The 17,356-nt window shown below is 42.9% G+C and overlaps 1 protein-coding gene across 1 annotated transcript in view; it reads right to left on the bottom strand.

Moving 5' to 3' along the window:
* Positions 1 to 17,356, bottom strand: part of LOC147722465 (collagen alpha-1(XXI) chain-like) — a 675,708-nt gene that overhangs the window by 313,391 nt on the left and 344,961 nt on the right. The window lies entirely within an intron of this gene.

Genomic DNA, 17,356 nt, shown 5'->3' with positions numbered 1-17,356 from the left:
TAAATGGGTTATCTTCGGAACATGTAGGCCTTGGGAACCCGATACTACAAATTGGCGACCACGAAGGGACTCATCGGCGACTCGGATGCCCGAAGGAGAGGTCGTGACGAAGGTTTGGAAACTCGCCATGGACGCGTACGCTGCCACCGAGTGACCCGAGTCTTGGCACCCGCGGTGTTTCTTCCTTTCCTTCTGATCTGACCTTCCAGGTGGCGCCGGTCTCCGACTGAGTTCTCGATCGTCTGCGTTGCTGGATAAAGTGCCGTTTGGCTGATTCGATTAAAAGACCTTGGCAGTTGGAATCTGGACCTTTGAGACTTTGGGTAAGATTTGTGATCGGTAAGGTAGTCTGCGGACGCTTACTGAAGTTCTATGATTTGTGATCGGGAAGGTAGTCCTCGGACGCTTGCCGAAGTTCTATGACCTATGACTTTGATTTGAGTTAGCTAACATTTGTGAATTTGTGAACTTTGAATCTATATGTGTAGTGCACTTCACATAGGCAGGCATGTAGAGATGTTTCTCTAATTTTGTTTTTTTCCTTTGAGCGGCACGTTTGTGTGAAGTACTGTAAGTGCCATTTTATACGGTATCGCGCTTTCGTGATACTTTTTGAACATGCCTGTTTTCAGCACACTCCGAGGGATGTGCTGTCTTGGAAATGGTACCTCAATTAGGATAGCGGAATCACAGCCGGCTCCCCCAGAAGGAACTCCAAATCGGGAGATGCATATCAAATTTGGCCTTCCCCCTATAATGTACAGTAAATTATGGAATAAGTATACTAAATCGGATCCTGAATTGCAATGGCCTCTACATGGGTCGTTCGATTTGCGTAAAGTACAGTTTGTGGAGCAATGTTTGTTTCAACGAAGGTCTAGACAAAATATGTTTGATTGTGTACGAATGTGGGAGAAAGCGGTGCATGAGCGAATGAAACGTGAAGTTGCCTTGGCGGACAAAGAGCAGCGCAAGGCTGCTCGTGATAAGGCTTTACAGCTTGAGGAAAAGGAGGCTCAGGAGAAGAAAGAGAGGGAGGAACGGGAACGTAAATTGCAAACAACTGGTCAATTCCCTATTCGCCGACCGCTTTATCCTGTCCTTAATAATGAAATTGATGATTTTTCATTGCTAGATCGATCACCGCCTCCGTACGTTTCGCCTACGGCTCCAGCTGCAGATTCGGATGACGACGGACAGGATAAGCCGGGAAAGAAGGGTGCATCTGGTGTCAGGTTTTCTGCGGAGAGATCCGCACATTTACGTAGTTGGGCTCGTAAAGTGAATACGAATTTTGTTTCTCAGTCTGAAGTTGTTACTGAAAGGGGTAATTGGACAGAACAAGAATTACTGTATTTTTTGGCTACTTTGGCAGATGAAGTTGTTATCGCATATCGTCAACTTTCAGATACGCTAGAACCTAAGGTTGTGTCAGTTCACCGTGAGAATCTGGATAAAGGTATATTTGATCTTGCAGATGTCGATGCCCTTTACAAGCAACTGATCCAGCTGCGAGATGAGACTACCAGATTGCGGGACGAGCGGAAAAAGAATAAGGAGTCCGGGCCGGAGAATATTGGGCAATCTAAGGAGTGTTCTCTCCGGGGTTCAGATAAGAGTTCTGCAATGCATGTTATGCCTATGCGTGAAGCCGCACCTTTGTATGTTCCACCAAAAGGGGAAGGTACAGATGATGATAAAATGTCAAAGGATGCGAAGGGGTATTTTATATATAACTGGGTGTATACGCCTTGGAATAGAGCAGATGTTATGGCGTTGAAAAATTCTTTACCTGACCTTCGTAAAAATCCGGCGGCATTCTATGAAGGGGTGGAAGGGGCTATTTCGTCTTGTGTGATGACTCTTGTCGATATAGATCTGTTTTTTGGGTTAATTCTTCCGCCTGATATGTGGAGACAAATTCGTAAAAATAATGATGAAACGATACTTGGGGGAACATGGAAAGAAATAAATGCAGCTGATTTAGATAGGGAACCGGCATGTAAGCCCTGCCAGTTGATTTTAGACCTCCCGGCGGCTATTTTGAATAAATTAAAAATGCTCGTACCTTCTAAAAAGATCGATTGGACTATGTTAGCTTCGTGCAAACAAAAGCCAGATGAAACGGTTTCAGATTTCTTTACACGCTTCGAAGAGGCGTTTCATGATTACAGTGGTCAATCTTTAACAGACGATACGGGTCGGCATTTGTTTGTAGATAAGTATGTGGCTAATCTCCTACCGGAGATTGCAAAGCGATTGAAATCGAGTGAAAGTTCCTGGGCCACGGCGACCCCTGCGTCTTTGTTAACTATGGCTCAGTATTATGAGCGGCAGGAGTTGGAGGCTAAAGAAAGTGTTGATAAAAAAGCGAAAGAATTGAAAACGAAGGTGATGTTGGCACAGGTTCGTGGAACACAGGGTAGAGGGAATGATAGAGGTAGACGAGGTGGAGGCAATACGTCGTATGGTCGTACGGATATAGCGGAGGATCAATGTGCTTATTGTAAAGAGTTTGGGCATTGGGCTGAAGATTGTCCGGTACTTCGTGAACAACGTAGTCAGCGTGGTCGAGGAGGCGGTAGGTCGCGGGGTAGTTACACGGGGGCGAGAGGTGGTGGAGGCGATCGTGGAAGGGCTGAGGAGAGGGGCCGTGGCCAGGATGAACGGAATACTTTTGATAGACGAAACCAATATCAGATATCGGAGGGTGAGAATGTGGAGCACCAGGATTATGTGCATGCATAGGATTGCGTAGGATGGGGTACGGAATCAATTGAAGTGCCGGTAGATCAGAAGGGTCCATATGTAACAGCGGGCATCTTGGGTTCTACTGATCAGTTTCTAGTCGACACAGGAGCTACCCGTAGCGCTTTGTCTAAAAACTTGGTTCTGAGGGCTCCCCTGTCTGGCGATATGATAACATGTGTAGGGTTCGATGGCACACCCACTCCTAGCCCATTATCAAAGCCTCTTGCCCTTTGTCTCAATAAATTTTTCAGTTTTGGCCAATTTTTGTTGTCACCTTATACCCCGGATAATATTCTGGGCATTGATTTGCTTAAATATTTTCGAGCAACGATACGCTGTGCTCCCGAAGGGGTGCGGGTTATTTTAAATGACAACTACCCAGATCCGCACAGATTTTTCACGATTAAAGACATTGAAGCGTTAGCCTCTCTCCCTCACACGTTATGGGCAACCTCGGATACGGATGTGGGACAGATGCTTATTCCACCTATTCGGATTACTGTCAAAGAGGGGGCCTCTTTGCCACGTGTTCCGCAATATAAGATCTCTAAAGAAGGTGAAATTGCTCTTATACACATTGTTCAAGATTTGATCATTGCAGGGGTAGTGGAGGAAGTCCCCTATAATGTTTGCAATAGCCCTATTCTCCCGATCCTTAGGAAAGATACTGACGACAAAGTCTATCGATTTATTATTGATTTACGGGAAATTAACAAAATTGTCATTCCCCAATACCCGGTGGTGTCTGACATCACGACCTTGCTTACACTGGTGCCACCAACGGCAACGACCTTTAGTGTTATTGACTTGCAAAATGCGTTCTTTTCCATTCCCATCCATCCTGATAGCAGATATTTGTTTGGTTTCACGTTAAATAATAAATCGTATAGATTTTGTTGTGTTCCCCAAGGTTACACTGAGAGCCCGAGTATCTACAGCCAGGCTTTAAAAAGACAGCTTGATTCCTTTGAGTTACAGTCTGGGGTTGTCCTCATCCAATATGTGGATGACCTTCTGCTTGCTGCAGATTCTTATGCACAGTGTGAGGAGAGTACGATTGCTTTGCTTTCTTTTCTGGCACAGAACAATCACAAGGTTTCTAAGAAAAAGCTTCAATACTGTAGACCCAAGGTGACCTACCTCGGTCATCTTTTGTCTAAGGAGGGGCGTGCATTAACATCAGATCGAATTCAGGCGATTTTAGATACACCAGTCCCCCGCACACAGAGAGATGTACGCGCCTTCATAGGGTTAACGTCCTTTTGTAGGCAGTGGATCATGGGGTTTTCGCACATTATAAAACCCTTGCTAGCGTTACTGTCCAAAGCTACACCAATGCCCCTTGAATGGACAGATGAATGTCAAAATGCTTTTGAACAATTGAGACAGGCCCTCTGCTCTGCCCCCGTATTAGGTACACCAGATTACACGAAGATTTTCACATTGTACGTGCACGAGAAAGATGGGTGCGCGTTATCAGTGTTAGTGCAAGCACACGAGGATAAGCAGAGGCCATGTGCGTATTTTTCAGCCATTCTTGATCCTGTAGCACGAGGGTTGCCTGGGTGTTTTCGAGCAGTGGCAGCAACAGCAGTAGCTATACGGCAGAGTGAGGGAATAGTGTTATCGCACAAATTGTTGGTGTTAGTTCCCCATGCAGTCGATGCCCTGTTGAATCAGACGAAAACCCAGTATCTCACGAGTGCACGTTTGACAGGATATGAGCTTACACTTTTGGCACCACATATCACACTAAAAAGATGTGCTACCCTGAACCCTGCCACTTTATTGCCCTATCCGGTCGAGGAGGGTCAGGAAGAAAAACATCATGATTGTGTTTTCCTGACTGAGGAACAGACAAAGGGTCGTGTCGACTTACAGGATATGCCATTTCCAGATGTGGATGGGGAACTGTGGGTTGATGGATCGTGTTTGAGGCTGCCAGATGGTACGACTTCCGCAGCATACGCGATTACGACACTTAAGACAGTGGTAGAAACAGCACGAATACCACAAAAATCAGCTCAGGCAGCAGAGCTGATAGCCCTGACGAGAGCCTGCGAATTGAGTGCTGGCCTATGTGTGAACATCTACACAGACAGTCGGTACGCCTTCGGAGTAGCACATGACTTCGGGCTACTCTGGAAAGAACGTGGGTTTTTAACTTCTCATGGAGTACACATTATGCACGGAGAATTGGTGCGTGATCTTTTAAACGCTTTGCTTTGTCCGAAGAAAGTAGCGATCATTAAGTGCAGCGCCCATAAAAAGATCACAGATAAAGTGGGCCAAGGAAATGCCTTTGCAGATAGCATAGCGAGACAAACAGCTATGTCCCGAACTGACTCCCCTATGTACGTAACAAAATCACAAGCTGAGCGATGGTATGATGCTAGAGCAGAGATACTAGACATCCAGAAATCAGCGACTGAAGCAGAACTTGCGGCATGGGCAGCAGATGGGGTGCTAGATGATGAGGGTTGTTGGAGAAGCAAAGACATGGAGAAATGGAAATTGCCTGCAGCTTACTTGCAAGCAATGGTTCAGATGACTCATGGACTAGCACATGTGGGATCTCTGGCGATCACTCGGTTGTTATCACGAGTTTGGGAGCATCCCGAGATCGCCAATACTGCCAAGAGAGTAGTGCAGACCTGTCTGATATGTTTGCAGCACAATCCTGCAAAGGGGACCCATACTCCGAAAGGAGGGTTCGTTCCACCTTCTGCACCATTCGAGGTACTCCAAATGGATTATATCCAGCTTGAGCGTTGTAACAACCTGAAGTATGTCTTAGTGGTGGTATGTGCTTTTAGCAAATGGGTTGAGGCTTTCCCCACGAAAGATAATACAGCTTTGACAACAGCTAAGGTGTTGCTTAAGGAGTTCTTCCCTCGATTTGGAGTATGCAAATTTCTGTGGAGCGATAATGGGCCTCATTTCGTTGGGAAAATTGTGGAGTATGTGTTGAAGGGTTTGGGAATTCAGCAGAAGTTTCATGCTGTCTTCCACCCTCAGTCGGCAGGTCTTGTTGAGCGGTACAATGCCACGTTGAAACTCAAACTGGCTAAAATTGTGGCGTCCACGACATTCAAGTGGCCGGATGCCCTACCGCTAGCATTGCTCTCTCTTAGATCAGTGCCCCACTCGAGAACTGGCCTCACACCGTATGAGGTGGTGTTTGGACGGCCTATGAATATTTGGGGAGTGCCCAAGCCGCGATTGATACATGATGTGCCTTGTATATTGACGAACGATTATTTGGCACGATTAACAAATGATTTGCTTTCTATTCATCAACAGGTTCGAGAAGCGCTCCCTGACAACTCTACTGGAGAGGCCCACAATCTTCATCCTGGCGACTTTGTGATGATAAAGTCGTTTGAGAGGACGAACAGCTTGGAACCGAGGTGGCGTGGCCCCGAGCAGGTCCTCCTGGCGACTCGAACAGCTGTACGAGTGACCAATAGAAAGCGGTGGGTGCACTCAACCCACTGCCGTCGTGTCTCTCCTGATCTGGTGAATCCTGCTGTGTTGACCGACTACAAGGAGATTTTGGAGAAAGAAAAGAGCCCAGCTGTGACATCGGCCGAAGTTGAGGGAGCCTTCCCGGACCACACTGTTTCTGGACGAGAGCGCTATAATCTGCGGCCACGATAAAAGAAGATTTTTTTTGGTTTTCGAGACTGGTTGGTTACCGCTCTGGGGTTTGTGAAACGGAAGCCGGGAATCTCAAGGGGGGGGATCAGTTCTGCCAAGAGTAGCGACACCCGTCTTGACCCCGGAGAAGAAAACAACGGCTACCTCGGAGCTCAGCACCGTATTTTTCTTTTTTAGATATATATATATATGTACATTTGAGACTTTGTGAACTTTTGAACTATTTGAGACATTAAGAACTTTTGAACTATGGCGTCTTCTGCATCACGAGACAAAAGAATACTTGGTGCCATCCTTTTCGTTCTGACAATTGTGGTAATAGCAGTGATAGCTTGGGTAGTTGAACTCGTGGTGCCTGCACGTGAACATTTGCTGCCGACTACCCCGGCTCCATCTGAACATTTTCACTTCACCTTGCCCTACCATGAAGAACGGCACCGACAGACTTATTTGAACAATAGCTTTATTCAGATTCTGCATCATACGCATAACATGACAAATACGTCTAATTGTTGGGTGTGTGGGATGTTGCCTGGGCATCAGAAGAAAGGGGGCACTCCACTCATTCCACTCCCGTTTTCACATAATGGTTCCTATAACGCCTGGTACACTCTTCTCTTCACCTTACGATGGCCAACAAAAGGGGGGGTGCTTTTCCGTTTGAATAAAATTTGCTATCATGACCGGGATGGGTATCCACGGGCCGAGGGTACTCGATTTGAGTGGGAGGAGTACCGCCCCGATAATGTGTCTGCCCCACGTGTTTACAGCAATCAAAGGAATATCAATGTATCCAGTTCGCATGTTATTAATGTTATTGCCACTAAAGCTGATTTGTGCATACGCAATAAAGGTACAATTCCGGTAGGGAAAAGTGAATGTAACACTACACTTACATTTGACAGCCCGAATGGCATATCGTTTGTAGCGTCTCGCAATACTTACTTCATTTGTGGAACGAAGGGTTATCATCAGCTCCCACTAGGATGGTTAGGCACATGTTATGTATCGTTTGTATTGCCCCCTGTATTCATTGCCCCACCAATGTATCATAATGATTATGTCCTTTACCACGATTTCGTGTTGAATCGTGTTAGACGGTCTGTTGTTTTGGATGACATCGATCAGATCGATACTGCTTTACAACAATATGTGGACTTTAATTTGGGACTGTTTTCCTTTGTGGGGGCTGCACTGAATAGCCGGAAAATACGACGACTGACCCGTGTTGTTGAGGCTGTAGCTAATGATACTGCTATTGCACTGGGAAATATTACTGAAGAACTCCAGATCTCTAGGATTGTCACGCTCCAGAACAGAATGGTTCTAGATGTGGTTCTAGCTGACCGTGGGGGGGCATGTAGGATCATCGGAAGTAGCTGCTGTGTATATGTACCTGATAATTCGCCATCTGTTTATGATGCTATTTCAAAATTGCACAAGATAGCTGCCGAAATACACCCGGATAATGGAACTTGGACTCTTTCAGGGTGGTTCTGGTCGATGCTTACCACTTGGGGTTGGAAACTGCTAACGATTCTATGTATCATTGTTGGGATATTGTTTTTTGTATGTTTGTGTATACAATGTGGTCCAGCTTTATGTTCCATGTGCTTATCTGCTTGCATACCATCAAGACGAGCTCTTGCTCACAACAAAATGATGCTTCATAAAGAAGTAGCCCAAATAATGCTAATTGATATAGAAGATGAACACCCTGACTATGTTCACTATGAGGTAGCTTCAGCTAAACGCTAAAAGGGTCGTCTGTCGTAATTTGACAATGGCCGAGTTAGCGCTTAGCTGTGCTACACGTTTTCCCGCTTAACTTGGCTATACTTGGAAACGCCATCTTGTTTGTTACGGCGGCCATCTTAGATCATGAGCGGCCTCGTGGCCAGCGTGCCCTTTAGTCCGTTGTCCGTACCACTGACCACTCAAGTTTGCCCAGCAACAGGCTATTTTTAGTAACGGTCAAGCCTGTACATGCGCAGTCCCAACTGACCAGTCACCCCTCAGGAATGTGCCGCCAAACTGACCAGCGGGGTTGTAACCCCTCCAATGAGCTGGCTGTGTTCCAAAAAATGACCATATATGTACATACTGCTCTGTAACTTTGTACCGCCTATCTTTTTATTACCTGCATATTGTATAAAAGAACGGGTCACACCGATGTTCGGTGTGATACTTCTTGCATTACCGAAGGATGCTGTAGGAATGTACCACCACCCCATGGGGTCCTAATAAACTTGTTCTTTGTACTTTTCAGTTTCCGTGCCAACAGTTCTTTCAATGTAAATGGGTTATCTTCGGAACATGTAGGCCTTGGGAACCCGATACTACATGGCGACGATTCAAAGAACCCATGGAGCTACCTTGCATGGACTTGACTTTTGAAACTGAAGTAAGTGAAGCTGATTAAGTAGTTGAAGAAGCGCTTTTAAAAAAGGATTTAAAGTTTTGGGAACTTAAAGACTTCAAGTAAGCGGAATGGAAGAAACTAGGCACCCCATATGCCCCACCAGTGACCCTGTCAACGATCGCCCTTTGACTAGTTTATGCCAGTTTCTGTTTGTCTGCTTGCTGCCTTTGAGAAATGACTGAAAGTCTTTGCTACATTATCCCTGCATTGACTCTGACTGGGTAGGAAGTAGCGATGAGTGCTAGGTATGGATATCTGTATGGAAAGCAGCGATGCGCCTTAGGTATTGTCGGCAGTAAAAGATGCAGCGATGTGTGCAGGCAGGACTTGCTTTCACGTGAGGATTTCGGAGCGTTTTTTTGGGGGGATATATAACTTCATTTGGATTTTTGGATAAATTGTGACTTTCTCTATTTTCCTTGAAAATCGCATGTTAATTCATCTTTACTTTTGTCTACACCTCCGTGAACTTTATCGCATTGATTCGGAAACAAACCAAGGTAACGTTCTTCTTTTATTGTTTTGGGAAGAAACCGAACTAATACAGCAAATGTAAGCCTTTGTTTACCTTGATTTATAACGGTTGTTCTTACCGTTATTGAGCGTGCCTTGCATGCTGTCTCACTCTCTTCTTGCTCGCGCTGCTCCGTCTTCTCTACGTTCGGCCATTCTTCTTCCTCACGCTGTGGAACTTCACTGACTGCCTGGCTGTGCGTATGGCGTGTGATGTCATTGCGCTTAAACATCATCTGAGCACGTAAGCCGCCATTTTGTGTATCCTTGGTTACTGGACTCAACCGGACACAACATCGTTTATGGGGAGCTTCGAGATTTGTCTTAGTTTCTGTTTTATAGCGTTGCTTCGCCCAGACTTTCTACGTTTTGAACTATTTTTAGACTTCCCTTCGATTTCTCATGCAAACTCTGCACAAAGGATATCTTCTGTGAATATTCAGAGTTTTGTGATTTGTCTACGATTTCCTCCTACTGCAGTACTCTTTATGGTTGATGCTTCACATGTTTTTTTTAATCAAGTCTGCGATGTTCTTCCAGTTTTACGATTTAATCCATGATTACCACTTGGCAAGTAAAGATACATAGAAGATTCTTTTGTTTAATGTTTTTTTGGATGGAGATCCTCGGGTGAGACGTCGCTCACCGGTGTTTGAGTTTATTTGTTTTATGTACATTTTAACATATATGTTTTGCAATGTGGGGACTCAACTTCTATTGATTTATACTGTGATTTGCATTGTTTTTTTTATTGCTTAACATGTTTAACACGCAATATTTTGTCATTCTTTCATCTTATAATTGTCATTTTGAGGGTGGTGGCTGTTCCAATTTTTGGTTTTGCATCTCCATACCTATTCAGAATTTGTTGTTTTGGGTTGAGACATACCCATAGAGTGCTTGCGAGTGTTGGGTTGGGGTTTACCAATAGTTTTAGCGAGTGTGTCATGGGTTTAAGGATACCCATAGTTTAGCGCGAGTGTCATTGGTTTAAAAGTTACCCTGGATTTACTTTGGGTTAAGGGATACCCTTGGTTTTGATTTGTGTGTGCATGCTGTGTGTGATGGCTACACACGTGGGGTTAAGGGATACCCTCGGTTTTTGGTTGTCTGGTGTTTTGTTTATACGCTACTCAGACTGTGTGTGACGGGTACACACGTCGAGAGTTACCTCAAGTGTAGTCTAACTCCTCTTATCACTCTTGTTACCCTTGGTTTTTGGGATTTGTGCAGTTAGGGTTGTAGATCCCTGTCTTGCCCCAGTTTATGCTGGTTTAGTATTGTGCTTGATTTGTTTTACTGCAGTTTTTCTACTGATTTAGTGTATGGCACATTAAGTATTGTGTGCGGTTTTGGATTTATTGCTTTTTAAGAAGGTATTTTCTTGTTTTGCATTTCTTTTGTTTATGATTATTTTCAGGGAGAAGGAGGTATTATATTGTTTTGATACTGTGTCTTCTTCTTTCTGTCAAAAGTGCGTTTTCCATCTATGCATTTTTTGTGCTTATGATCATTATCAAAGGGGAGGGATGTGTTGGTTGTATTTATTAATGCATTCTCATCTTCTCCTTTTCTTTTGTATGTTTAGGGGATGTTTTGGTTTTATATATTAATACATTCTCTTTTTCTTCCATTCCTCTGATTGTTTAATTATTAAGGAGGGGGATGTGTTCTAATGTGCTTATTGCCATTTCAGACTCTCCACTGTGGTTCTCTCTCTGCCTGCTCAGCTTGCGATGATGTCACGTGGAATGTTGGGGTTGCTTTGTATGTTGAGAGATTCAGTTGGTGTGATTGGTATTTTACTGGTACCACCTGTATTACGCTTCCAAGGTTGTTGCTGGTAATGGCGAAATACCAGCTATATATTGCCCAGTATTTCCATCCCTGTCAGTGTAATATTTCCTTCAGGTTACTGTTCTGTAAAGTATTGAAAATATATTATTTTTATAATAAACAAAGCAGTAGTTCATGCGCCATTCTATAGTTCAGTGGCGGCTGGTAACTATGGAGAGTGAAGAGGCAGGCACAAGAGCTCACAAATTACCATAATAAAATAAAAAGCTCACTTAAAATGTTAAATTAATTGACAGTACAGCTGAACATTGTTTTTCTGTCAAGGTCTCAGTACAAGAGGACCTGTGAAAAATTCCACGTCATTAAAGCAAGCATCTCAATGATGAAGGCAGCAGAGATTAACATAGTGTAAAGCTACACTTTAAAAGCCTATGTGATGTTATGGACTGCCTGCCCTTGCCACAAGCTGCAGAAGACGTCACTTTCACTGAGATCTGCATTCACTTGTGCTTAAGTACTGTTTTCAGAGGTTAAACACATGTGTCTCAGGCTAACCGGGTGTGTGTCCAACACACACCTCCACCTCAAACCCACCTCCCACTTTACTCACCTTACTTGCTGGAGTTGCTGCAAGACACATCCTCCCGCTCCAGTGTTTTTATCTTCTTCAGGCTCCAGCGCTGTCCCAAGCCAATTGGTTGGCACTGCTCACATGTTGTTAACCATGAGATGCACCAGGATTGGAGGGAGCGGCCTCTATCAGCACTCTCAATGGGGCTGGTTGGTTGTGCTTGCTCTCAACCCAGTTGTCTTAGAGAGATTTATAATGCATGTCTGGTTGGCTGTCGCAAGACAGACGCCCAAAGTGACATGCGCACTTTAAAATGAAGTGCACAGCCCACCACTCCTCCCTGCTGCTGCCACTCAGCAGTAATGGCTCCAGCCCATCCTCCCACTCGGTTCCTGATGGGTTGGTGTAAAATAATACAGTAATAAATTAACTTTATTACTGTTTTATTTTTCATCTCTGAGGCTTTTCTGGGGGCATTGCAGTTATTGGGGCGACCCTCCTCTGCCCTAATGAAGGAGCTACTGCTGCTATAGTGAGTCTTCCAGTTTTGCTTTACTTTTCTCTTCTTTGAAGAGACATGTGAGGCTGGCTCTTAAGGTTTGCTCATCTTTCATGCAGTAAGTCCTCACTGCTGGTTCTACTGACATGCTGAGAAGTTGCGTTGGAGGGGGGGTGTTTTGAGATGTGAATAAAAATAAACAAATAATTAAATGCATTCATTCTTTACTTGGTAGTTGGGTCTGGGAGCCTTGAGTTGAGTCTGCAATGTTTGAGTTAGTTTTCCTTGTCTGCACCAAGAATAAAACAGAAAACTGCTTTTGTTTTAAAACAGTCGAGAAAAAGCGATTGATAGAGATATACGTCTGGTGGCTATATTTCACAATGCGAAACCAGATATTTTGAAATTAATATGGGCATCCATGCTTGTCCAAATTCTGTGATCCTAGGCAAACATTCTATTTCACTGAGCCTTTTTTTCTGGTCTGGGTTGATAGCGCAGCTGTCGCCAGACGATTAGGTGAACATCACTAGAGAGGGGCTTTGGCTCCACCCACCTGTTGGGAGCCAGGAATACTTTAAATGGGCAGAAATTGTTTGTTTCCACAAAAAAATGTCCTTGCCTACCAGGCAGATGTGATAATTTTGTTTATTTGCTGCCTAAGTTTGAACTGAACTTTCAGGGGCACACACATGACATTGGAATTCTATTAAAGTGTCTTAGGTAACTAGATAATTTATGTTGTTTTTCTCTAGCAGAAGCACAAATGGAAGGGGACAGTCATTAACCTAAATCGATTTTTAAGTCTGGCGTGACAATACAAATATCATATGACCTTTGAACCTACACCAATATTATGCTACAGCTCACTGCTTCCACACAAATGCATATTTGTTCCCAAACTATGTATTAGAAAGACTTCAAATTAACAAACAACATTCTTTTAAATATGTACCTAGTGGGAATGCCAATGTGTGTTCTTTAATATTAAATATGAGAGAACTTTTAAATACTTGAGTTCAGGATATGAGCTCTACGAGCACCTCTTATGGTTGATTAAATAGACTATAATGTTGCTATATCTATAATAAGAATCAGGGCCATGTTTAGGGTTTAAATGACTACTGACTTGCCTCTTAGTTAACTAATGACATTAACATTGGTGGTGAATCATTGATCTTTCTAAGTTCATTTTGAAAAACTACCACTTTTAATTAATTTCTGTCTGCGCAGTGATATAAACTCATGTACTAAGATGAAACACTTCTGCATGTTAAAGAAATACCTATTTGAATTTTGAAGAGAATGCATCAGATGTTTACTTCAAGTTTATTGCATGATACACATGCCAAACATTTTCATAGCGTGGCTCGTGTATGGTTTCTTAGAGCCAAGCCAGACCCTTAGATCAGCTCTCACTCCGCTTGCCGTGTTAATTTGCACACTTCAATGTATTTATTTATTTTATTTTTCTGAGTTTTATATAGCGTGAACTTGACCCAAAGGTATCAAAGCACTTTACATGAGCACCAGTTAGGTTACACAAGGACACATTTGTTTTAGTTAGGCAAGGGGAGATTAAGTGATTTGCCCAGAATCACTGGATGTTGAGCGTCAATGCCTGGTTCCCCAGATTTGAGATCGACCGCCCTAGCCGTTAGACCACATCCTCTCCCCAACTCAGGGTCACTTCATGAGAAGAGAGGCACAGAAAAAACAATATAAGACAAAAGTGGTGGGGGATTTGTGACTCGTGCATGAGAAACTTCTGTGGTAAATTTATCACAAACCTTGCAACAATGTCAGAACATCTGAGGCTCTTGACCAAAGCGAATTCGCCATAAGAGGAGGTGAGGAGCAGCAATGGTTATTTGAGCTCTTCAAAAAGGCCCCATCCATGAACTCACACTGAAATATGTGAGAGGTAAAAAGCTGGAACAAATAAAGTTGAGACTACTAAAGAAATTGCGATAAATGAAAGTGGAAGAGGAGAAAATAGGTTGACTAGAATAAAACAGTAGAGAGTAAGAGAGAATAAAGACGTGAGAAGGAAAGCATCAAAGAACAAAAGCGAGTAAGAGACCACTCAGGGTGAGTCAGCACAAGCTGGTTACAGTAAAAACCCAGCAAAATACAGGAGGGTGAGTAAAGATGGTGTAGTGTAGTTCCTATATTCCCAATAGGCTCTGCGCATTGGAATAATATATACTGTAGTTTAGACGTAGGACTGAAGTCGACTAGGTCTCTACCGAATATATTAAACTTAATAGTGAGTGCCGGCTAGCTCAGAGGTCACTAGAAACTTTCTCGAAATTACAAGAAGGGATTAGTTTCTGACAACCATATAACATGACAACTTTGTTTCCCCAGAATGAAACGTATCTCTAGAGTCGCGGAAACAATAGATAACTATTTTACTCAGTCAATCGTGCATGATTCGTTTCACCAGAGGTGCTGAGAAATATAGAGATGGGCGTGTTCAATAAAAGGTTTTTTTTAAAAGTCTTCTTTATCCAGTATTGGAAATGAACTGCCACAATCGTAATGCTGGTTATAAAGTACGAGGCATATAATACCAACAGTATTATAAAGTAGTACTGTAAAAGCATGATATGGTTTCTAAGCCATAAAGTGCATAAAAGGTATAAAATACATACAGTAATAAATAATGACTAAAAGTACTCAAATGGTGCTTCTAAAATACGCCTACCCCGTTGTACCTAATCTAAGTCTAGTACGAGAGAAAAAGTAAATGAAGAGTAGCATAAGTTTAGTAGTTCTCTGCCAGGAATCTACTACAAGAATTCTCTAAGAGGTCTAATCAGCTCCGTACCTTGGTTTTAGAATGAAGGAGGTCTTGTATCTCACTCTCAGGACTCGATTTCCCAGATACCCGCAAGGGTAAGCCGGAAACACTGGAGCTGGATTTCTCAGCAAGAGAAAAGACAGCGTCTTTTTCAGTGTGTCAGTTGGAGGGTCGGCTTCCTTCGGCACTTGCTGCTGCAGGGCGTCGGGCAAGTAGATAGTCGATCTGCTCCAAACCACCATGTGTTTGACTGGGCAAACATGGGCATATTTATACTTTGAAGGTGCCGAGTTTGACGCATGTTTGGACTTAATAACATCACTCAAAGGCTAATTTCTTGGAAAACGCCAGGAGTTCTTGGAGAACTTAATATTCAAGCAGAGGGAAGTCCCTAGCTGCTGAAGGCAGGTTTTTCCAAGAAATCGTTGTTGATTCTCGTAACTTAGTGGAAGTAGCCATGCCGTATTTGGGCTGTATAGCTCAGGCCAAATATGGTAATGATTTCTATGCCTATTTAAGGATATGATAAAATATACCTATATAAGGGCATGAATCTGGAAAATTACACTAGGGACCTAGATTCATTTACAACAATGGATCAGTAAAAAAAAGAGAAGAGAAGAAAACGGATGATAGAATAAAGAAAGGTGAAGGAGAAGAGGTTGGAAAAAAATAAGTGCATGAGTTAGAAAACAGGAGTTTAAGAAGTACTATTAATTTAACTCACATTTTAGATGTGTTCTGTAAAGGTGTTTGATGAAAATTCAGTGCTCTTTATCTAATCGATTTTGGTTTAACCCTTCACTTTGGTATTCTGGGTAATTGAAGTGAAATGTTGTTTTCCCACATAATAATGGTTGCAAGGTGGGTTGTATAAGTGTGACAAACATCTTTCCAGGTTAGGTGGCTGTCCTTAATGTAAATCAATAACAGTTCACTTGTCACAATAAATAATACAAAACAGTGATCGGTGAAATGCTTGAATTAATCTCAGCAACTGGAAATCACTTGGGGCCGCATCCCAATCCATCGTTATTACATTTAAAGCAAATACAAACAATTCTTAAGCAATCATCAGACTGTTGATTACCTATGTGTATTTATATCAAGGCTTGTTTTGCTACTAGTCCCTTTGCAGTGATTAATTTGTAATAAAATACGTGTCCAGGCTCTCCTCAGGATTTAGCTTGCACCAGCCTATTTCTGCTGTTAGTTCCCCACACAGAACCAACTACTAACCATGAAAGTGGGGAGAGGATGTGGTGTAATGGCCAGAGCTGCTGACTTCGGAGCTGGGGGCCTGGTTCGAGTTTCGATGGCAGCTCAACATCCTGTGATTCTAGGAAAATCACTTAATCTCCATGTACCTACCATAAATGAATGTGTTGTTAACTAGTGCTGGTGTTGATGATTAAGTGCCAATGCTGGGCACCAGAAACCACCAGCTCAAATTAAGCACTGACTAAATGGAAAAAATAACACTGAGTTTTCAAACCAAAGACTAAATCGAAGCTCTCTTCTTCCTAGCCCACTCCCCACATTTTATTGCTTTTTACCTCTACGGGCGCTAAAACAAGCATTCGCAAAGTCAATAGGACTTTGTTTAATTTGCTAACACAAAGGCGCAATTGAGCATGCATTATCAATGAGAAGCCGAGAAAGGCAGAGATAGGGAGATGTAAAATAGTCTCTCTTCCATTACTGTTCAAGCACTCTATTGGCGGTGATAGGATTTACCCAAACACTCACAAACAAGGTGAATACATTGTAGGCAGTAATATTCTAATGCGCTTTGCTGAAGCCTTCTTCAGCCATTGGGTGTTTTAGCTCAGAAAGCTGCAGCCATTGCTTGAGACATTGTCATTCACATATTAGTTCATCCCCGAAGAGCATTTTAGTCTCATATTCTTCCTGCGTGTATCCATCCATCAGCACTGGAAAAATGAGGGCCAGTCTTAGATCTGAAAAGAATTCTCGGTCGTCACATATTTAATTATTTATACAATCCATACACTGCATATGATAAGCAATATTCTCTAAAACAGTTTCACACTGCAACAGGTATTATTAATACTTTATCAGCACTTGAGTGCAAACGTCGAGCCTATTAGCTTTGCCAATGCTCGATTTAATTGTAGATACTTTTCCTTATCCGTGTTTTTTTCCTTATTCATTCTTCTGATAATAAAGGTGTATATTTTTGTAAAATACTAATCTCCCCCATAGGTATTCTGGGGTGATGCAGGTTTCCACATTATAAACATTATACATGATATGGGAGATGTTATCTTTGCCTAGAATGTAAACAGGTTTGTATGGTGTGGCTTAAACTTGCGT

This window comes from Lissotriton vulgaris, chromosome 4_1 (assembly GCF_964263255.1).
Source record: "Lissotriton vulgaris chromosome 4_1, aLisVul1.2, whole genome shotgun sequence".
Classification (NCBI taxonomy): domain Eukaryota; kingdom Metazoa; phylum Chordata; class Amphibia; order Caudata; family Salamandridae; genus Lissotriton; species Lissotriton vulgaris.
The sequence above is the reverse complement of the archived record's forward strand: the minus strand, read 5'-3'. Positions and strand labels throughout refer to the sequence as shown.